The sequence below is a fragment of the Hyperolius riggenbachi genome, chromosome 9, assembly GCF_040937935.1.
Source record: "Hyperolius riggenbachi isolate aHypRig1 chromosome 9, aHypRig1.pri, whole genome shotgun sequence".
NCBI lineage: Eukaryota > Metazoa > Chordata > Amphibia > Anura > Hyperoliidae > Hyperolius > Hyperolius riggenbachi.
Window position 1 is genome coordinate 57,482,933 of NC_090654.1, and position 23,402 is coordinate 57,506,334.

Consider the following 23,402-nt stretch of genomic DNA (forward strand, 5'->3'; position numbering starts at 1 on the left):
TGTCAGAAACCCCTGACCTGCTGCATGCTTGTTCAGGGTCTATGGTTGAAAGAATAAGAGGCAGAGGACCAGCACGGCAGCCAGGCAACTGGTATTGCTTAAAGGGAGATAAATATGGCAGCCTCAATATTATTCTCACCTCGGGTTCCCTTTAAAAGTGCAACGCAAAGACAGAGGGCCCAAGTTTTGGTGACCCTTTTCCCAGAAAATTCACATAATTGTGCAGGTTTTCTCAAGAAAATACACGTAATGTGAGCAGATTTTAACAAAAAACGTCCAATGACCCCAATATGCACAATCGTTAGCAGATATGACCCCAATATGCACAATCGTTATCAGATATGGTCCCAATATGCACAATCGTTATCAGATATGGTCCCAATATGCACAATCGTTAGCAGATATGGTCCCAATATGCACAATCGGTAGCAGATATGGTCCCAATATGCACAATCGGTAGCAGATATGGCCCCAATATGCACAATCGGTAGCAGATATGGCCCCAATATGCACAATCGGTAGCAGATATGGCCCCAATATGCACAATCGGTAGCAGAAATGACCCCAATATGCACAATCGGTAGCAGAAATGACCCCAATATGCACAATCGGTAGCAGAAATGACCCCAATATGCACAATCGGTAGCAGAAATGACCCCAATATGCACAATCGGTAGCAGAAATGACCCCAATATGCACAATCGGTAGCAGAAATGACCCCAATATGCACAATCGGTAGCAGAAATGACCCCAATATGCACAATCGGTAGCAGAAATGACCCCAATATGCACAATCGGTAGCAGAAATGACCCCAATATGCACAATCGGTAGCAGAAATGACCCCAATATGCACAATCCGTAGCAGATATGACCCTAATATGCACAATCCGTAGCAGATATGACCCCAATATGCACAATCCGTAGCAGATATGACCCCAATATGCACAATCCGTAGCAGATATGACCCCAATATGCACAAACCGTAGCAGATATGACCCCAATATGCACAATCCGTAGCAGATATGACCCCAATATGCACAATCAGCATCACCTGAAAAAGAAAAGAAAAACCCATTTACTCACCTACAGCCAGAAGACCTTCTTTCCCGACCTCCTGTCCCGAGTCCCGACCTCATTGTGGCGCGCAGCGCCCGCGCGCCCACGATCCTCTTCCTTCCCGACGAGACTTCCTGCCTGCATGCAGAGAGCAGGGTTACGGGAAAATGGCCACCCGAAGCCATGCACTGCAGACTCGAAGTCTGCAGAACAGGGCTCCGGGCGGCCATCTTACCGTAGCCCTGCTCTGCTGCTTCGGGCTGCCGCTGTGAACTGACTTGGCGTCTTTTAGACGCCTGAAGTCAGTTCACTCCAGGGGGTGCTTGGACAATTCTAGGGGGTGCTCGAGCACCCCCTTGCACCCCCCTGGCGCCGCCCCTGCTTGTTATGTAATAAAGACGGTTTACACTTAGATGTGCCGTACATCTCTTTCATGTCACTATCCTACTGGACTCCCCTTTGGTGAGTCTCTGCGATCTCAGGATATCTACTATATTCCGGAGGAATCTGTAGTGTGCAACATCGCTGGTGAAACGACACCATTTGAAAGCTCTGCGGACCACCTATCAAACTCGTTTACAACCTTATAATGTGGGTTGTTGGAATCTGGTAAGCCTTGCTTCTTTACCCTTTTGTTCGAAGATCCTGTATACCAAAAAATGATGAAAGCTGTATTACTATAGACCTGCGCTGACTTTATATATTCATTGCTTGTGTGGACTTTTGGACATTGTCCTTCTCGGCTGCGGTCGCCTTCTGCCTTGGCGCTGACACTTGTTTATTTTGCTGCATTAGTGTCTGAATAACACCAGAAACAAGCATGCAGCTAATCTTGTCAGATCTGACAATGTCCGAAACACCTGATCTGCTGCATGCTTGTTCAGGGTCTATGGCTAATAGTATTAGAGGCAGAGGATCAGCAGGACAGCCAGGCAACTGGTATTGCATAAAACACCACAACTGGTATTGCACAACAATGCTCCACCTATAATTTCGTTCACAGCTCACATGGGCGATACGGTATAATGGCGGGCGGCATAGTAAAGCACTGTGTGCGCAGTAACAGTGAAAGTGAAGCATACTTTTCATTGAATTGTATGCTTCACTGTACATAATGGAACGTGCAGGTAACGTGCCGCTGGATCTAACGCACATTGCATTCCGGCTGTCACAGGGAACGCAACTGATCACTGTGAACGGGGCCAAAGGCGGGATTCACAGTGGTGCGTTGCATAACGAGTGTAAACTGCAATGGAGACTGGACATAGACATTAAAAGTCTGCATGCAGTGAGTTAGGATAAAGCAGCGAGTTAGGATAACGCAGTCTGTTACAACTTAGCACTGTGAACAGGCCCACAGAGTTGTATAGACAGTGAGTTGACTTGCAGAATTGTTCTGCAATGCAACCAGAGGCGGGTCAAGGTCCTCCAGCACCCAAGGCTGAGACACCAAAGTGCCCCCCTCTCCATCTCTCCCACCCCAGCTGTCACACACTGGTTGCTATTAGACCCCAGGGCCCCCAACCCCTTAATCTCTAGTTATCTGGCTTGCAGTCACTGCCATGTATCCCCTTCTCTTATTTTTCTCTTCTTCAAACACAATAGGGGAATGATAGCTGAGTGAGTTGTGCCCCCCCTCCTACACTGCGCCCTGAGGCTGGAGCCTCTCTCGTCTCTGCCTCGGCATGGCCCTGAATGCAACTGATGCACTGTGAACTAGTAGAGTGGCCAGATTTTTGTGGGTCCAACCTGGGACAGGGAGAGGGGGTGCAGGGAGGGGGGGGGGGGCGGCGCGCGCGAAAAGTGGGGAGGACTGAGAACGCACAGCGATGAAGACCGGGGGAAATGGGCATGGCCATGACATTGTAGGGGCGGAGCTAACGTAATGATGTAACAGTGAGGCATAAGAAAGCAGTGTTTACGCCATGATGTGGACAAACAAGACTTTGCATCATGGGTGTGCAGAAACTGTGTGATGCTAATAGTATACCGTAACCACAAAGCAGCAAACATAGCCATCTATGACCATTACATAATAAATGCAGTAACAGTTACCCCGGACACCAGAAAATAAACGCAATGGGCAACATGTCAACACAAAATAAACGCAATGCGGGCAACATGTCAGTATAAAATATATGCAATGCGGGCAACATGTCAGTACAAAATAAACGTAATGCGGGAAAACATGTCAGTACAAAATAAACGCAATGCGGGCAAACATTTCCCCAGAAAATTAACGCAATGCGGGCAAACATTTCACCTGAAAAGAAAAGCAATGCGGGCAAACATTTCCCCAGAAAAGAAACGCACTGCGGGCAAACATTTCCCCAGAAAAGAAACGCAATGCGGGCAAACATTTCAATAGAAAAGAAACGCAATGCGGGCAAACATTTCACCAGAAAAAAACCGTAATGGGAGCAAATTTCACCTGGAAAAGAAAGCATTTACTCACCTGGCAGAAGTCTCCGGCCTCTGGCGCGCTGCTCCCGGGACCACCTTCCAAACAAATAGTCTCCAGTACAGGGCTTCAGCAGCCATCTTGCCGTAGCCCTGCGCGCCTGCCGGTGTCGGAACAGACACCGGAAGAAGGAGGCTGGAGCGGGGCTGCGGGCAATGAACTGGCACGGCGTCTGTAGACGCCGCTGCCAGTTCATGAAGATAGAGTGACCAGAGTCCCAAGGCCAGGACGTCCCGCTGCTGAAAGTGAGACGTTTCCCGGGACCTCATGCTGCCTGGGACAGCGGACCCCGAATCCGGGACGCGTCCCGGGCAATCCGGGACGTCTGGTCACTCTAGAACTAGCCTCTCTTCTATTGCAGGCATTAGGCCTGAATTTCTATGCCAAAGTAATGCTAATTGCAATCCCTGGGCAGGACCGGTGCGTCCATAGGGTCAAACTGGGCAATTTCCCAGGGCCCCAAGATCCATAGGGGCCCTCCAAATCAGGCACTGTAGAAGTTACAATTTTCACAGTATAAAACTGTAAGGGGCCCCACATCAGGGGCATAACTAGGAATTCTGATGGACCTCCCCCCCCCAGGGCCCGCTCTGGGCTGTTTTGGGGGGGGCTGGAGGGGTCGCAGCGTGAGGAGAGAGTTTGGCCACACATCGCTCTCCCCTCTGCGCTCCCCTCCAGCATCAATTAGCGTCTGTGCAGACAGCTGGCTGCGGTAAATACACAAACCTTTCTTGCGTTTCAGCGCGGATGTTTCTCTCTGGCGTCTGACGCTACTTCCTGTATACAGGTATGAACCATAGACTTTCATTGGCTTAGCGTTACCTTGTGGCAAAACGGTAACTCAACACGCTAGTATGAAAGGGGCCTGAGGTTACAAAGGCGATCGGCAACAACCTGCAGTGTTGCTACCATGATGTTGGGAGAACTGCAGACTGTAAAAGCAGGTGTGTGCATCTCCTTTACTACTTTACGACTGTGACTCCCCCAGGACCGTGTAATGCCAATTGGCATCAAGTCCTGGGGCGTGTTTTGCTGGAGATTGCGCCCGCTGATTGGCGCATCACCACTTGAATGATGGAGATCGCCGCTAGGAGACAGTTGTCTAAAAAGAGAGAAATAAAATGTATTTAAAAAAAAAAAGCCTCCATCAGCGATCAGAGCCCACCAACAGGAAGCTCTGTTGGTGGGCAGAAAAGGGGGGGGGGGGGGGAGGGACTGCACGTATGTGTTGCTCTGCAGCAAGCCATTAAAGCTGCAGAGCCCTAATTTGAAATAAAATAGCCTGGTACCTAAGGGGGGGGGGGGGGGGGGGGGAAGAGAGGTAAAGCCTGTGGTCCGTGAATTAGAGATGAAGCACCCTCATGTATTTTACCATATATATCAGTGGGAACATTACCCTGCTCTGTTCATTCTGCACTGTTCAGCCTGCTTCTTATCAGACCTGATAAAATCCCAGACTGAGCATTCATTCTGGCTTTGCTCAGGAATCATAGCTGAGTCTGTCTTCTCTGATGTCTTTTCAAGCCCAAGCCTGCCCCCTTCTGGTTCTGCTACAATGACTCAGCTATAATGATTCCTGAGCAAAGCCAGACTGAATGCTCAGTCTGGATTTTATCAGGGCTGATAAGAAGCAGACTGAGCAGTGAAGGATGAAACAGAGAGAGCAGGGTAGGTGTTTTCTCTAATGTTCCCACTGATATATATGATAAAATACATGAGGGTGCTTCGTCTCTGGTTCACTTTAAGAGGTTAAAAGATTATTGGATGGTGCAAGTGATTTTTGTCTTTATTTTTTTTACATGTTAAAGGACCACGACAGCAAAAAAGTAAGCAGTTAAAATCTGACAGAACTAATGCCAGCTGTCACAAACAGGACAGGACTGGACACCTTTTTTGTGTAAACCAAGCCTTAAAATTTAACAGATGTGACATGTTTTGAACTGGTCCATATCCTTATGGGGGATTCACAGGATTTTCTTTGTTTCCAAAAGCACTTCCTGAACTGCCAAAATAGTGTACAGGCAAGTAGGGAGGCCGGCTGGTATCTTACCATTTTGGCAGTAGAATTTTTTAAAAACAAACCAGCACCAAAATAAGAACTTAAAGGACTGTTGTAGTGAGAGGTATGTGGAGGCTGCCATATTTATTTCCTTTTAAAGCAGGAGGATTAGCCATACTATGCCAGGGAAAAACACACATATATAAGTAGATAAATACTTGATCTACCTACATAACACATGTATTGTACTGTCCACGTTTTGATTTCTGGGAATTTTATATAGTAAATGAAGAGAATTCTGTTTCAGGTGGGAACCATGTCTTTTGCCCACAGTTTGAGGCTAAATCCTGATATAATTTCTTCAATTAACTTTTTTTCTTTTCTCCTCCAATTGCTGAGTCACCTCAGTCTTGCTTGTAAACAACTGAGCAGAGGATCATTTTTCAGCTTGGCAGCTCCACACTGCAGTCTGCTCAGCCAGTCAGTGAGAAGCAGGAAGGTGGGAGGGTCATTGGCAATGGCACAGAAAAGAGTCTTGGGGACTGAAAAAATATAATAACAGCAAAGAGATTCCTGATCCTGAATAGATTGTAGAGCTTTTACTTGCAGGGAGAGATTTCTGGCAACATTTTCAACACATTGCAGTGTTTAAATAGAATTTGGTTTTGTGGCTGACAATCCCGCTTTAAGCATTATCAGTTGCCTGGCTATCCTGTTGATCGTCTGCCTCTAATATATTTAGCCACAGACCCTGAACAAGCATGCAGCAGATCAGGTGACATTGTCAGATCTGACAAGATTAGCTGCATGCTTGTTTCTGGTGTTATTCAGACACTGCTGCAGCCAAATAGATCAGCAGGGCTGCCAGGCAACTGGTATGGTTTTTAAAAGGAAAGAAAAACAGCCGCCCCCACATACCTCTCGCTACAGTTGTCCTTTGAACTACGCACAAATATGGTGCCTCTAAATTGGAAGTGCCTGGATGGTTCTGGAAATGAATAACAGGGAGCAGTAGTTGTTACCTGTAATGAATAGCTGGGTTTTGTGCTGCAGGAAAACAGGTTGCCCATCGCTGACCAGTCCTGAGACATCACATCTATACACTCCTCTGTCCTCCTTGGTCAGTGAATTGATTCGGAGGCCTTGCGGGTAGAAGACTGCTCTGTCTTCATAGGGTACTGAAAGAGAAAACAGGTGCACATGAGAATGACCCACAGACCACAACCCAGAGGATGCCAAATGACTGTGTGTGACCAAGACTGCAAGCCACAAGAGGCACAATAGATTGTAAGCTCCCGTGTCACCATGCCATTCCCTGCACCCTTTCTAGTGCTAACATAACAGTATTTGGTTTTGTGTGGCCTCCTAGGTAGGCATGTGATAGGTCAGTGTTGTCAGGAGGTAAGGACGCAAATACATTTGTAGCATACAGGGCCGCTTCTAACTCCATTGGGGCCCCCAGGCAAAAGTAACTTGGGGGCCCCTTTGACACCCTGAACGATTCCACCACTTGCGCTGGCATAGGTAGCCTCCTCCCAGTATAGATAGCCAGAGGTGTCTCCCAGGATTAGATAGACCCCAAGGATTGTTTAGCCCCCTAGTAAATATAGCCAGATGTGCCCCCAAGGATTATGTTGCCCCGCCCCAGTATATAGAGTCAGATGTGCCCCCATGCATTAGGTAGCCTCCCCACAATAAAGATAGCCAGGTGTGCCCCCCAGGATTAGGTAGCCTGCACCCCCTTCTCAAGTATAAACCTACAACTGTACCCCCCAGTATTGGGTAGTCTACCCCTAGTATAGATAGCCAGATGCAGTGGCGTAGCTTAGGAGCTAGGGGCGCCAGTGCGAGTTATACATGGGCTTCCCCCAGCACTTTATACATAACAATTGATACGGCGCATCAAAACCTGCCAAGGACAACCACAGTGTCAGAGGTGCAAGAAGGGCATGGGGAGCAGCTTGTTAATGATTATCATTCAATGCATCTATAGAAGTGATTATTACAAGCACAGGACCAATAGAGAGCTAATACTGCAGTTGAGAGAGGGCCTTACGGGGCCCCTCTGGCCCAAGGGCCCCGATGCGGTGGCTACCTCTGCAACCCCTATTGCTACACCACTGGCCAGATGCCCCCGTTTTAGGTGGCCTCCCCCTTACCCCGCCATATGCAGAGTGAAGCGAGTGGAAGCACGATATTGCAACTCACCTTTCAGCGTTGCCGAGAACTTCTCCAAGTCTTCTCCCCATCACAGAATTCCAGGGAAAGATCAGCTAGAGCGTCAGGACTGTCCGGTAATTGAAATCTACGCCCTAGTAGGAATAAGCAGCCACAAACAGGGCATAGATTTTAATTACCGTGGCCTGGAAGCAGTTAATGATGCAGGTGCAGGGCGCTTGAAGGTGAGGTAGGGCTTCACGGCACGCCACATAGCGCCTGAGTTCAGCGTGGCGATAGCAGCAATGTACACCCCATGTACAGGTAATCAGGGGCCAGGGATCTGGAGATTTCCAGACCCAAAATTACCTCTCCCGCTGAGTTGCTATGACTGGGGTGGGGTGGGGGGGGGGGTGGGGAATAGTAATTAGTGCCGCCCAGAATTTGTGCGGCAGCAGGGTGAGCTATCATTTGTGTCACCCTGCGCCAAAATGATGGGAGGCGATAGCGACTTTACACACTTGAGGGGACTCTGTAGGGTGTGTTAGGGTGTGTCTTGTTTCACCCGCTGCTTCCTGTGAAACTGAGGTACCCAATACTTCTTATCTCTATAAAGACTACGATTGAAAACAGGGTAACGAAGGGTATGCAGTTTAAAATAGATAGACTGATTGCTAAAATGGTTGTATTTACATAACCTTAATAAATTTGTCTTATTAAATGCAATAAATATTTCCTACATGTACATTTATCCAACTCTATGATTTGTTACCCTGCATGGGTATTAAATTGTAAACAGTGGCTGGATAGCAATATCAAAACAGGCGCCACACACACACTACACTCTCCTGTGAGCCATCTAATATACTGGATCCAAGCATAGGATATTTTCCTAAACGTTCAGGATAGTGTGCAGTTTTAAGCATTGGCGGACCACTACAGCTACAATAATATGCTATCACTCCTCCACCAGTGTGTGATATCCTTACTCATTCTCCAGTGCTGTGTTGAGATGAGCTTTCTTCCATTGGATATACTTTAGAGCCCCAGCTGGTAGGTCCCAATAGTCTCCACTCACCCTCGTCTGCTGTTCCTCCTTGTGGCTCTGCTGGGATTGTCAGATAGCGGCCGCCTCCAGGTAGTGGTGAGGCACTTCAGGTGACGTTCCCACACAGTTCCAACCTCCCAGATTGCAGCATTCCTGGTACGTAAAGTGCAGAGCACCTATGCCATTACGCTGGGAAGTCGTAAAGCTTTCTAAACACCAGGAACGCAGCACAGTTGGAACTGGGAGCTGATGTCACCAAAAGTGCCTTGTCACTACCCAGAAGCAGCTGCAAGGAGGACCAGCGGACGAGGGTGAGCGGAGAACATTGGGAGCTACTAGCTGGAGCTCCAAAGTATATACTGCAGAAGAAAGCCCATCTCAATGCACCACTGGAGGTTGAGTAAGGATATCTTTATTATTACAATAGATTGATCCAATACAGACACTGCATCATGATCCAAAACATTAAAGCCACATTAAAAGAGCATCCCATAGGAGAGACACCTATACAAACAGTGAAGTGGCCCATAGAATAGCAAAGTGTACAGTTAATGAATAAATGTATGATACTCAGCCCAGAGAGAAGTCAGGGGGCACAAGCAGCGGCAATATGTCAGGGGAGACAGAGGACCCCCTCAAACGGATTCCACTAGTACCTCGGATGTTACCCCGCTTTGTCGAGGAGAGGGACGGCCAGGTGTCCCTCCTGTACACTTCAGGGCTGTGGAGTCGGAGCAATTTTGGGTACCTGGAGTCAGAGTCGGTGGTTTAAAAACTGTGGAGTCGGATGATTTTTGTACTGACTCCACACCACAGCCCTGGTACACTTTGCTATTCTATGGGCCGCTTCATTGTTTATATAGGCATCTCTCCTACCATGTATAGACATGTATGTGAGTTTGCACCAAGCACTTGCAATTTATCATTAGGTTGTTATTCAAATTTATATTTGATTTTTTTCACAATTAAGAGTTTCTTTCTTTTGTGATGTGGAATGTTGTTGCTGCATATAAATCACTATCCCTGTGCATCCTGCACTACTGAACCCGAGTTCAAAACCACCTGTGTGATCTGATATTCTGATCCCACTGGGTACAAGTGACGAGAATATATTATAGTGGCACAATTATTAAGTATAGGATTAGTGCAATCGATTGACGGCATGGAGATTTTATGGGATGCTCTTTTAATGCGGTTTTAATGTTTGGATCATGATGCAGTGTCTATATTGGATCGATCTATAGTGATAGTAAAGATTGTTATGTACTTCTTTAAAGTGAACCTCCAGACTAAAAATCTACTCAGCAGCACTGAAAAGGCTTGGTGTTTCTTTAATAGTTGCACAGCATCAGAACTTTGTTTTTCTTATCCAACTCATTTTTAGCTGCACAGAAGAAAACTGCTCGGGCATTTTTCCCCTGATGCTGTGCAAAGCATGATGGGATTTCTGATATTATTGTTCTTGTTCTGCTGTTTTGGTGCAATTTTTTTGTCTTTTTTGTTTTGAATTTGAGATTTGAAGCCTAGCGTGTGCAGCTGGGAGGTGTGATCAGGACACGGGACAGTTGGAACTGTGTCTCCTGCTCCCTGTCACCTCCTTTCAACCAAAAAGATGGCTGCCCCCATGAACAAGATGGTTGCCCCCATGAAATCACAAACATTTGCCTGTTCTTTTAAAACCGGGTGGGTAAGAGATTATATTACCTATCTATTTTAATTAATATAGCTAATGTAACTTAATGATGGTATGTTTGTTTAGGCTGAAGTTCCCCTTTAAATATACATCTTGAGTGGTGATGCCTTTTTAACCAGTTCGGACTGTAGGAATACACCCCCCCCCCCCCCCAGTGACCAAGTTTTGCCGTCAAACAGTCTCCTAGTGGCGACCACCGCTGGGAGACTGATGACGGAGCTCTGTTCCATCATTCAAGCGGAGATGCGTGCACATCGGCAAACGTGATCTCCTGCAAAACCCCGCCCCAGGACTTGATGCCAATTGGCATTAGGCGGTCCTGGGGCTGCCACCACATTCACACAAATTGGTGTGAGGCGGTCGTTAAAATGTTTCTTTTCTCCTAAAAAAATAATGTATTTTTATATACAGACTGTTATACTCTGTTTATAACATTGTACCATATAATATGCAAATGCAAATTCCTTCAGTGCACAAGGTTTTCTCTTTTGAAAATTCTACTGAAAAAAAATAAATTATGAAAAAAAGAAGTGCTAGAGGCAGTGAAGAGGAGTCACACAGAAATTCTGATGCCCATCCCCTAACATATCATGTATGGTGTAATATGTGCAACTGACAGCTGTGCTTTGGTTGTAGTCAGAGACTGGGAAGGTTTGCAGACCAGTTGGGGGGGGGGGGGGGGGGGTGGGGGGAATATGAAGTATTTTTCTTACTCTTCTCAGAAGTGATGATGTTTCTCTATTTGCAGCGCGGAGTCCCGGCATCAGGAACCTCTCAGAGACTCGTCTCTCTTTATCCACAGACTGTACAACAGAGAATGAGGTCATCATGATAGATTATCCCACGGGGATCTCTACTACCACTAATATTCCACCCGACTCTCCCAGTCCCTCTAACCCCAGGGGGCCTCATGCGGGAACCAATCAGAAGAAGGGATTTTACTATGCTCAGTGTGGGAAATGGTTCAAAACAAACTCATACTTTATCATTCATGGTAGAACTCACACTGGTGAGAAGTCATATTCCTGTACTGAGTGTGGGAAATGTTTCCTACAGAAATCACAGCTTGTTGAACATGAGAGAACTCACACTGGTGAGAAGCCATTTCCCTGTGCCGAGTGTGGGAAATCTTTTGCACAGATATCACAGCTTGCTGCACATGAGAGAACTCACACTGGTGAGAAGTGGTTTCCCTGTCCTGAGTGTGGGAAATCTTTTGCACAGATATCACAGCTTGCTGCACATGAGAGACCTCACACTGGTGAGAAGCGGTTTCCCTGTCCTGAGTGTGGAAAAAGGCTTATGCATAGAGATCACTTTATTCTGCACAAGAGACAGCATGCAGGTGAAATGCAATATTCATGTTCCGAGTGTGAGAAATACTTCTTACACAAATCACAGCTTTGCGATCACCAACGAACCCACACAGGTGAGAAGCCGTTTACATGTTCTGAGTGTGGGAAATGTTTTAGAAGTAAATCAAACCGTACTGAACATGAAAAATCTCAAACTAGTGAAAAAACATTTTCTGGTTCTAAGTGCGGGAAATGTTTTGCACAGAAAGGAAACTTTTTAAGACACATGAGATATCACACAGGGAATAAACCATATTCCTGTTCTGAGTGTGGGAGAGGTTTTGTAGATAAATCAAATCTTACTAAACATAAAAAGACCCACACTGGTGAGAAGCCATTTTCATGTTTTCAGTGTGAGAAATCATTTGGAAATAAGTCATATCTCATTGTACATGAGAGAACACACACTGGTGAGAAACCGTATGGTTGTACTGAGTGTGGGAAATGTTTTGTACAGAAATCACAGCTTGGTGTTCATATGACATCTCACACCTGTAAGAGGCCATAATTCTGTACTGAGTGTGGGAAATGGTTTCTTCCCACCTATTTTCTCCATTGTACTTCCTTACAATAACATAATTTTATGAACTCCGAGTCTTAGGACTTCGAAATTACTCCTCCACATAGATGTAATAGGTGTTGTAATAGGTTTATCACACTTCTTTCCAATCAGTGAAAGAACAAGACACCGACTGAAGCCTGGAATATACCTTCAATTTTGATTGGCCAATGATTGGTCAGTTTTACCACCTCCATGTAGTATGATAGTAAACAGATTATGAATACTGTACTGTGAACAGATTGTGTAGGAAAACTCTCATACTAAATGGAAGTAGTAAAAATGGTCAGAAATGTGTCAAAGTTAGCTTTAGTCCTGCAGCTGAATTTATACCTTATGCAAAGTTCCTCTTTCTAATTAGAGGAAAAGGTCTTAGAAGCTGAAACCTGACTTAAAGGGTGGAGGGGTTGACCTCACCTGTTCCTGCTTCCTTTGACACAGCTTCTGTTCAGTCCGCACTCACTGGCGATCTTCTGAAGGGATTCAGCATTGTAGACAAAGTAACCTTTTGGACCGGTTGGTGAGCCAACACATGATACAATTTCAGTGGTATGTACAATCAATGCAATCTCGCTTAGAGATCAGTTCTGCTGCCACCACCTTCCAAGAGCGTGAAAAGATGTGTTTCTGAATCTAGCTAGTCCTGTAAGAAAAAGGGGCATTTCAAACTAATTAACTAGAAGTAAAAATATAAGAACATTTAGGCCTGGAACCCACTGAAAACCGCAAAACGCAACCGCTAGCGTTTTGTCTGAGCGGTTTGTAAGCGGATTCATGCGCGTTTTTGGTCGCGTTATGCAACATTGTATTTTTTCCCCAGCAGGTGCCTAGCGGTTTGCGTTTTTATCCTGATTGGTCCTGTGAATTATTTTTCATTTTGTTACAGTGTGCTTAACCGCAAAACGCTAGCAAAACCGCTCAGTTTAGGTTTTGCTGATCGTTTCTGCTAGCGTTTCAATACTTTACATTGAAGCGCTAACTCTCCCAAAATGCTGCAGGTCCTGCGTTTGCGTTTCTGGGAAATGCAAACGCTCCTGTGGAAGTTGCCCCATCCATTAACATTAGCCCAGCGTTTTGGCAAACTGCTAGTGTATCGCAGTGCTGCCAAAACGCTGCCAAAAGCGCTCCTGTGGGTTCCAGCCCTTAAGGTAACATTCTCTCTGAAAAGGCAGGATTCTTTTCAAGATATTCAGAACAGAGGCAAAACTAAAACGATTTTAATGGTTTCTTTTAAAACAACAAAAAAAAAAAAATCAGGTGTATGATTACAAAAAATTCAAAGATTATTTAACAAATGAACTGAGATTGTATAGTAAGTTAATCAGGAAATAAAGTGGAAAAACTGAGCAAAGTAAATTGCATATGGTCCCCGTGTGTTTTTCATCCTCTCCCGTGTGTGTAGTTTACAAATCTGTAGAGGAAGTCTAAACACCTTTAACAATTTGCTTTTACAGAAACATTTCTGGTTTTCTTTCCAAAGAGACTCAAGCTTAAAGAGAACCTGTACTGAGTAAAAATATTTAAAATAAACACATGAGGTAACTTCAAATGAACATTACATAGTTACCTTGCCATCAGTTCCTTTCAGAAGCTCACCATTTTCTTCTGACAATTATCCCTTCCAGTTCTGACAATATTTTGTCAGATCTGAAGTATATCTGCTGCTGTCAGTAAAATATCAGTTGCTGACAGTTAAAGCTGAGAGGAAAACTGATGTACCAGGTAATGTCCATGTCTCCCTATGGCTCAAGTGGGCGATGTTACAGTTTAGCAGTGTGCTGACCTGGAAGCGGTTATGGGTAATGACAATTTTCAAAAATGGAGGACAGAAAATTCCCTTGATCACAGTGAACAAACAGGATGCGGGACAGGAGTAAGACACTGAGGAGTAGACTACATGGAAGGCAAGTATGACTTGTGTATGTTTATTTTGACTTTTAATTTTCAGTTCAGGTTTTCTTTAAGGGGAGCTCTGGAAAGTCTGCTCTTGCACTGACCTTGGGTGAATGGTGAGTTTTCATCATGGGGGGGAGGGGAAACAAAGAGTTGAGGGAGAGATAGACAATTCTGAATGGATGTGATAATCAGGTAATGTGGAGGCAAAGCACTGATGCCAGCAGCACTGACTGGTGGGGCTGGTAGACTGAAGGGAATAGTAAAGCGCTTGTGTGTTATGCTAATTATACTGATGACACGTGGCACAATCTTTAGATGAGAAACGTGGGGGTGTGCAGGTGGTCAAGGGAGGGGCATAGGTGGCCAGGGAGGGGCTCAGGAGGGAGAGGGAAGGTTTTTTAAGGTTGTGAAACTGATCAATAAGCTGCCAGTAATTAACCAGCAGTGACTCGGCTGGATTAGCTGTGTTTGAGCTCTGTGGAAATTTGCATGTTTAGTCGAATTTAAACCTCATTTCAGTTTAGGACTGCTGGAGTAGCTTCCTGTCATATTGTAGTCTTACGATTACTCGGCACCTACTTCCTGTGACATACAGTAATAAACTCTTATTTTGCTGTAAATTCATCTTAAAAAATCAAGATCTTGTTTTATCAGAAAATGTTTTATTTGCATATTTTGGATTGTGGTTACAGCAGCATTGTTATTATTTATACAGCACTTACATGTTCTGTAGCACAGTACAGTACACATAGTCATGTCACTGACTATCCACAGAGGGGCTCACAATCTAATCCTGCCATAGTCGTAGTCTAATGTCCTACCATATTATTATTATTATTATTATGTATTTATATAGCACTGACATCTGCTGCAGCACTTTACATAGCACATCGGCATGTCACTAACTGTCCTTAGAGGACCTCACAATCTAATCCCTGTCATAGTCCAATGTCCTACCATATTATTATGTATTTATATAGCACTGACATCTTCTTCAGTACTTTATGGTGTACATAGTCATGTCACTGACTGTCCTCAGAGCAGCTCACAGTATAATCCCTATCAGTCATAGTCTAATGTCCTATCCGATTATTATTATGACCAGAAGTCCAATCTGGTGTCAGCAGATGTTTGATAATATTGATCAGTCAAGCCTAGGGTGATGGCTCACCGTTCTGCCTGTAATACTTCTAGCCATAGCCCCTGAACAAGCATGCAGCAGATCAGGTGTTTCTGACATTAGTGTCAGATCTGACGAGAAGAGCTGCATGCTTGTCTCTGGTGTTATTCAGACACTACTGCAGCCAAATAGAGCAGCAGGGCTGCCAGGTAACTGGTATATAGTTTAAAAGTAAATAAATATGGCAGGCTTTATATTCTGCTCACTTCAACTGTTCTTTAAAGAGAACCCAAGGTAGGTTTGTGACATCAATATTAGGACACAGAGGCACATTCTGCATACAATGCCCAGTCTGTGTCCTTACAGTGTGCCCCCAGGCTCCCACCATGTTCTGCTGTCCCCCATTATAAAAACCGCCAGGCTAGCAACAGGCAGATTGTCGCTAGTCTGCTGTTTACCTTCTGGCTGCCACTCACCTCTGTTCCCCCTCCTCCTGTAATACCGCAGCTCCCCGCCTGTGTCCCTTCCCTCCCCGCCTCTGTAAGCCGATTGGAGGAAGCGTACGGAGGTGTTCATTGGCGTGGACATGTGGTCTATACTGGACAGAAATACAATGGAAATATTGTGGTCTGGATAAATATGAAGAAATATTTAAGAAAGCTAAAATAATTGCTATTTGCATTACTTCTGACTATACGAAATGGAAAGACAGATGCCATTCAGCACAGACATATTTATGAGTTCCACCTCCAGTAACAGAGAACCACAACAAGTTCATAAACAAAAAAGAGATTTTCCAACCTCCGGATATGCTGGAATGGTCAAAGTAATACTAGGTAAACCAGCCGCGCTTCAAAACAAGCAATACAATAGTACATTGGTTACACAGAAAGAAGAAATACTTGCTGTAGGTAAATATTAAAAGTATTCATACAGATTTAAATACACAACAGACCTGACCGAGGGACAGCCAAAGGGCAAAGATATATGTGTCAGATAGGGGGCGCTGTGTGGTGATATTGTGCTGTAGAGTTGGAGGACAACTGCTTAGGATGTCACTGACACACACACACACACACCCCTTCCCCATGGTTCACTCCTCTAGAAAGTTACACCCACCCACAGACTTACAACGTCAGAAAAAAAAAAAAAAAGTTCTGACATACTGTAATTGAGACATAATTTTGTTGGCCAACCCCAGCTCACACCCAGATTCTAATTTATGCATAGTTGCCATATTAACCGAGCAGCATGCCTTTATTTTGGTTAAAGGGGACCTGAACTCAAAACTTCCTCTCTGCTCTAAAAGATACGCAACAGCATTATAACCTTTAAAGAAAACATGTTGTCGCTAGTCTACTTTAGGGGACCCAGCAGGAAACCTCATAGAAAAATTCTGCTAATGTGATTGGGTGGACTGCACCCTCTCGAGCTGCTAGGTTTCAGATTGGTTATAGTAAACGACGCCCACACTATTCGGCCAATCAAAAAAATGTGGGCTGCTGTGATTGGAGGACTATTCCCTATGAGGTTTCCTGCTGGGTCCCCTAAAGTAGACTAGTGCCAACATTTCTTTGTTATAGCCAATACAAATCCTGCAATATATCAGCAATATGTCTGCTTCAATGAAAGGCAGCAGGTACAAACACTGCAAATATCTGTGTTTACCAATTATCTCTCTGCCCAGGCAGAGAAGATTCCTGAGCAGACACAGCTGAGAGATCAAATTACAACTTGTGATTAATCACAGATGATGGGGGTTATTAAACAGGCTAAGCTCTCTAAATACATACAGGGCGTATTTCTATAGGTTTTCCTTCTGTCCTGTTCAAGAGTTCAGGTCCATTTTAAACCACATACACACAAAGTCTCACCCAATCACCACCTTCCTGCATTATTTCCTGGGGTGTACTCATTCTGCAGCCAATCACAACGCATCAATAGTCATAGTTGGCATTTTGGTCTCAAAGTCTCGCACATATGAGGACGTTATCTAACACGTGCCCAGAGTTCACCAACTCACCAAACATTATTTCTACACTTTGAATGGAGTCTGCGCTGCCAACGAACAGTGAAAGGGTATTGTTTAAGGGCAAGGCATGAGCTCCTGGGCTGTGGACTCACTACAAAAATCATCCGACTCCTCAGTTTAAGAAACCACCGTCTGACTCCAACTCCAGGTACCCAAATTTGCTCTGACTCGACGGATCTAGGGGAGGGGCAAGCGGGTATCTTGCCCCAGGCGCAGTTTGTGGAATTCTTAAAAAGGCGTCAAAATGAATGGCAGTTTAGGCGCCAAAACCTGACCTTGCCCCAGGCGCAACTTGGTCTTGATCCGTCCCTGCTGTGACTCCACAGCCCTGATGAGCTCATCTACTTGAAATAAGAAGATCGACAAAACGTAACTCCCTGGGAGAGAGGTTAATTTACCACCGTAGCCACTATATAGCTGATGCGCTCCACCTCGTGTTCCATCTCATTCCAATACTTCCTCCTCCAGCATTTGCAGGGGGAAGTATTGGAGTGACGTAAAGTAAGAGACCAGGGTTTGAATCCTAGGTGGAGCCAGAACCTATTCAGTAAGGAGTCATTGTGCAAAACTCCCTAATGCTCCAGGGTGGCCTACTAAGTGTGACCATAGTGGCTGCAGCTAATGTTCACACTTACGAGGGGATGCTGAGGAGTTCCTGGCTTTGCTCCCTTCCAGATGAAATAGAAACATGAGTTTGGGGACATGTGACAGCCTAACATCCTAGTATGTAACTGTGTAAATGTCAGGTGTTTGGGATTCTTGTTTTTCCATTTAGTGAGAAGCTGTGATGAGGCACAAGCAAGTTTCACACTGGTGGAGTTACAGGCAGCCATGACGTTGAGAAGTGTCCCTTCCTACAGCACTGTCACAACCAGGCCAGCTCATTTCAAAACACAAACACTGGTGCACGTGGGACCCCAAAACCCACATGTGACACCAAGAGGGGGAAGCGCAGGTGAGCCCCGGTACTCCCACCACCAGTGGATTCACCCACACTGCCTCTATATGAATGCGAAACACTCGAGAAGCAAATGATCACTCCCAGCCAGCAATCTGACATTTTATATGGACAGACAGCCTGCAGCCAGCCAATTAAGAGGGAGTGAGCATAGCTCATTTCAAGATCATTCAATGGGTAGAAATACATAGGTCCGGCACTGCATCACTGGTGTAAAAAGAGCTTTATTTCTAATGGCTCTTTCAATAGGTAAAAGTACATTTACATTCCATCAGATGTTTAGCACATACCCGTGGTGGAGGCCACCCTGCCTCTGAAGACGCTGTAAAGCGAAACGGACGTTAGGCGGGCCGTTACCACCACCACCATGCCCCACAACCTCATCTGACCACCACGTGTTTGTGCTAAACATCTGATGGAATGTAAATGTACTTTTACCTATTGAAAGAGCCATTAGAAATAAAGCTCTTTTTACACCAGTGATGCAGTGCCGGACCCATGTATTTCTACCCATTGAATGATCTTGATGCTTGTTTTTCTATCTGGATCCTGAGCATGCTGTGTTGGTACGTGCGACATACCCAGGAATTGCATTATCCACTGATTCATGATAGAATATTGATTGCACGCTGCCGTAGTGCCAGTCCTTGTACGCCTTTTTGCCACACATAGCTCATTTCAAGACTGGGAATTTCATCACTGATTATAAGCCCTGCAGCAGGTGCCCACCTATCTCAACTGACCTGGCAATCTGTGATGCTTACACTACTGGGGGTGTCTTGACATCCTGAAGAAAAAAAGTCTGTGTCTCAATCGTGTCAATGAATGAAGTATAAATACTACTCACAGAAGCGGGTTGCAGAGGGGCAACTGACCACAGGAAGCAGGTGGAGACAATGAACCCGACTCCACTCGGGGTGGCCCAACTGGACCTGGATGTGGTTGGCTCTCCTTGGTAGGTGACAGGTCATCAGTATGGTAGACATGTGGTCTGTGTAGACCCTGCCAACGGGATACGTTGGGGGGTAATTGAGCACAAATTTGGGAAAAAAGGCGCCCCAGTAGGAATAAAATTGGATTAAAAAAAAAACAAAAAAACAAAAATAATAAAAATGAAAAATTGAGGTGGCTTACCTCAATGAAGAGATCTTTGTGTGAACAAAGAGATTATTAAAGTGTAACTGTCGGGCATAAAATAAAAAAATCAATTCTTTATTTTTATCTGGTAAACAAGTAGTAAGGATGCTAACCAGGCAATCCAAAAGTTAAAATCACTATTCCTTTTCTTGTTGATAAATGATCATTCCCCAGTTTACCTGACTCTTATTTGATACACACAAAATTTGGTACACAAAAAGGAAGTTGCAGGGCATGCTGGGTTGCTCTTTCCTGCTTCTCTACTTCCCTTCAGACTTAACTAATGCAGCCTTGATTGGCTGAAGCCTCTTTCCCCTCCCACACCTCTGTTCCTCTCTGATTGGCCAATATTTCTCATGCTGAGACAATGCACTTTCTATAGTGAAGGGTGGGAAAATCAGCCAGAGGAGAGCACAAGGGAGGAAATGACATCAGGATTGGCTTCAACATAGCCAATAAAATGGGAAATGCCAAGAAGGATTTTCTCTTTTTTCGCTGTAGAAAAATCACTAAAATCATAACGTGGACAGTGCAATACATAGGTTATGTAAGTAGAGCAAGTATTTATCTACTTATGTGTTTTTTCTGAGATAGTATGGCTGACAGCTCTTCTGTAAGCACAGGCAACGCGTGTCACGGGTCTAAGCCCGCTTCCTCAGGCCAATAACTGTGCTGGTTTGCAAATACTCGCACGCATAGACAGCCTCACTGCACTTTTTTCATTTTTCCAATTTTATTCCTACTGGGGCATTTTTTTCCCCCAAATTTTGTAATCTGTAATCTTTGTCGTCATCTGCGATGCTGTCCATGAGCTGATTGAGGACTGGTGAATATTTCTGTAAAAGCGATAGCTCAGATACTGGGCATCCCATGGGAGAGTGTTGTGTTTGTTATCACCACTATCCTTGACATCCACAAGCTTTCAGCAAAGTGGGTGCCAAAATGTTTGAAGATGATCAGAAGGAGGAACAACTTGAAGCATCCAAAGCAGTTCTGGCCCATTTTGAAGCTGCACGGGACTATTTGGCTAGGTTAGTGACAGAGGTGAATCCTGACTCCACACCTATGATCCTGAAACCAAGTGTAGCCCTTTAAAGCAGTAGGATCAGCCATACTATGCCAGGGGAAAAAAAAAAAAAAAAAAAACACACATATGTAAGTAGATCAAGTATTCATCTACTTATAGAACACATGCATTATACTGTCCACGTTTTGATTTCAGTGAATGTTATATAGTAAATTACGAGAATTCTGTTACTGGTGGGGGCCATGTCTTTGCCCAAAGTTAAGGCTAACTCGTGATGTCATTTCTGCCCTTTACTGGTTTTCTTGTCTCCTCCAATCGCTGAGTCGCCTCAGCCTTGCTTGTAAACCCAAGTGAGTAGGGGATTAGGTTTCAGATAAGAAGCTGGCAGGGAAATAAAGGGAAAAGGAGGAATAGATTATAGATAAAAAAAGAACCCCCAGCATGCAATTCTTTGGCACGACTACTAAAGGGCCAGTGTTCCTTAAGTATGTGATGACTCCAAATCATAACAGCAGAAAAAATTTGAATGCAGGATTAGCATATTTATCACTTAATACACTCAGACCAGTTGCTGTTGAAATTTGAATTTTATGGTGATGATACCGCTTTAAGAGAATGGAGTGTGATGAGGGAATGTATTTGACATGTGTAATATAATATTAGCATGATAGGCTAAGCCCCCCCCCCACCTTCTTCTCCAGCACAGGTAGCCGGTGGCTGTTACCCACTTACCCTCCAGTACAAGTAGCTAGACGCCCGTTACCGCACTTCACCCACATGGCCCAGTTAACGGGCCTAAGAGGCGACTCGAGGCCATGCCATTTACTCTCTTCACTCTAGACACTAAACGTGTTATTTCTGTTCAAACAATACCAGTTGCCTGGCGGACCTGCTGGTCTATTTAGCTGCAGTAAAGTCTAAATCACAACAGAAACAACCATACAGCTAATCTTGTCAGATCTGACAATAATGTCAAAAAACACCAGATCTGCTGCAAGGCATGCATGCTCTGGGTCTATGGCTAAAAGCATTATAAGCAGAGACAGCCAGGCAACTGGTTTAGAAAAATAAATATGGCAACCATAATATACCACTTGCTTCAGGTTCCCTTTAACAAACATACCGGAGTTCACACACTTATCCAGGGGCGTTGCTAGGATCCCAAGAGATCAGGGGCACCGGCGAGGGTGATAATGGGCGTGGCCATGCAGGGAGTGGGCGTGGCCATGGGTGGGACCAAATTACATGAACTTAACAGCGGTGTAACCTAACAATAATGGGCCTGCCCACCAAAATGTTGGATGGAGCCCCCTATCCTTATCAGTATAGGTATAGAGTAAAGATGCATACACACATTCAATTTTGACTGGTCAATCACTGACCAGCTTGAACACCCCAGAAACAGACTATGAACAGAGTTGAGATCTCATAATACCTAGAAGTAGTAAAATTGGCTACTCAAAATTGTATGTGTGTACCAGGCTTTACAGCTTATACTGTACATACTGGAGGAGACATGGATGAGCACACAATACAGCTGGTTTACAATCAGTACAGGTACAGAGTAATGGCTTATACTGTACATACTGGAGGCAGCAGAGATCAGCACACACTGCCGCTAGTTTACTATCAGTACAGGCACATAGTAACAGCCTATACTGTAATGGGACATGGAGGATGGGGCTCAGGCTCAGACACACACACAATAAGGAATAGAGGATGAAGCACGCGCACACAGACACACACACACATACACACACAGGCACTGACTGACAGACAGACACACTATACACACACACACTCCACACACAGACACAGAGAACAAGCCTAACAGAGTAAACAGTATACTACCTCCTCCCTGGTCTGGAGTCTGCAGTCTGCCACACACGGGGTTAACTAGCTGCCGCGGCTGCATCCTGCCTGTGTCCGGAGTCCGACCTCCAGGCTGGCTGTGACAGTTCTCCCCCTCACTTGGCTCTGCAGCAAAGGCCTCTCAGTCCCACTTGGTGGCATGCGGAGGATCAGCGAGGCTCAGCGGGCACGCGATTCAAAACTGGCTCCGAGGTGTCTCCACTACTCGTGCAGGGGGCGGAGCTACTGACGTTCTCTCCAGCCCCCTGCCTATTCATTCAATCTTGCGCCCCCTGCCTGGTGCTCCTGATTGGGCAGGGGGCGGATGGACAAGGGGACCAGCAGTGCCGCTGATGATTCTGAGCGGCGAGCACTGCCCACAACATGGCGGCCGCCGTATTGTGTAAACGGCGGCTGCGCAAAGCAAATACATTCATGGCACTCCGGTTGGGCACCCCAAAGCCATATCCATGTCACGTGCCACCGATTTGTGACGCTAGCAACGCGCCTGCACTTATCCAATCGCTCCAAAAGTTGAGGAAGCTCACTGGAACTCTTCACAACACATTTTTAGCCATTTTAAAAGCGGAGGCCTGGGGCCCCGACGCAGCGGACCGCGGGTCGGGTCCTGCAAGGGGCCCCCAGGCCGGAGGCCTGGGGCCCCGACGCAGCGGACCGCGGGTCGGGTCCTGCAAGGGGCCCCCAGGCCGGAGGCCTGGGGCCCCGACGCAGCGGACCGCGGGTCGGGTCCTGCAAGGGGCCCCCAGGCCGGAGGCCTGGGGCCCCGACGCAGCGGACCGCGGGTCGGGTCCTGCAAGGGGCCCCCAGGCCGGAGGCCTGGGGCCCCGACGCAGCGGACCGCGGGTCGGGTCCTGCAAGGGGCCCCCAGGCCGGAGGCCTGGGGCCCCGACGCAGCGGACCGCGGGTCGGGTCCTGCAAGGGGCCCCCAGGCCGGAGGCCTGGGGCCCCGACGCAGCGGACCGCGGGTCGGGTCCTGCAAGGGGCCCCCAGGCCGGAGGCCTGGGGCCCCGACGCAGCGGACCGCGGGTCGG

At 46.0% G+C, this 23,402-nt stretch overlaps 1 long non-coding RNA gene across 1 annotated transcript in view; it reads right to left on the reverse strand.

Moving 5' to 3' along the window:
• Nucleotides 1–23,402, reverse strand: part of LOC137532395 (uncharacterized) — a 42,437-nt gene that overhangs the window by 1,713 nt on the left and 17,322 nt on the right. Inside the window, exons 2-3 of the long non-coding RNA XR_011023917.1 lie at nucleotides 12,747–12,972; nucleotides 6,540–6,695 (exon numbers count right to left, since the gene is read on the reverse strand). This is a non-coding gene — a long non-coding RNA (uncharacterized lncRNA). The remainder of the gene's footprint in view (nucleotides 1–6,539; nucleotides 6,696–12,746; nucleotides 12,973–23,402) is intronic.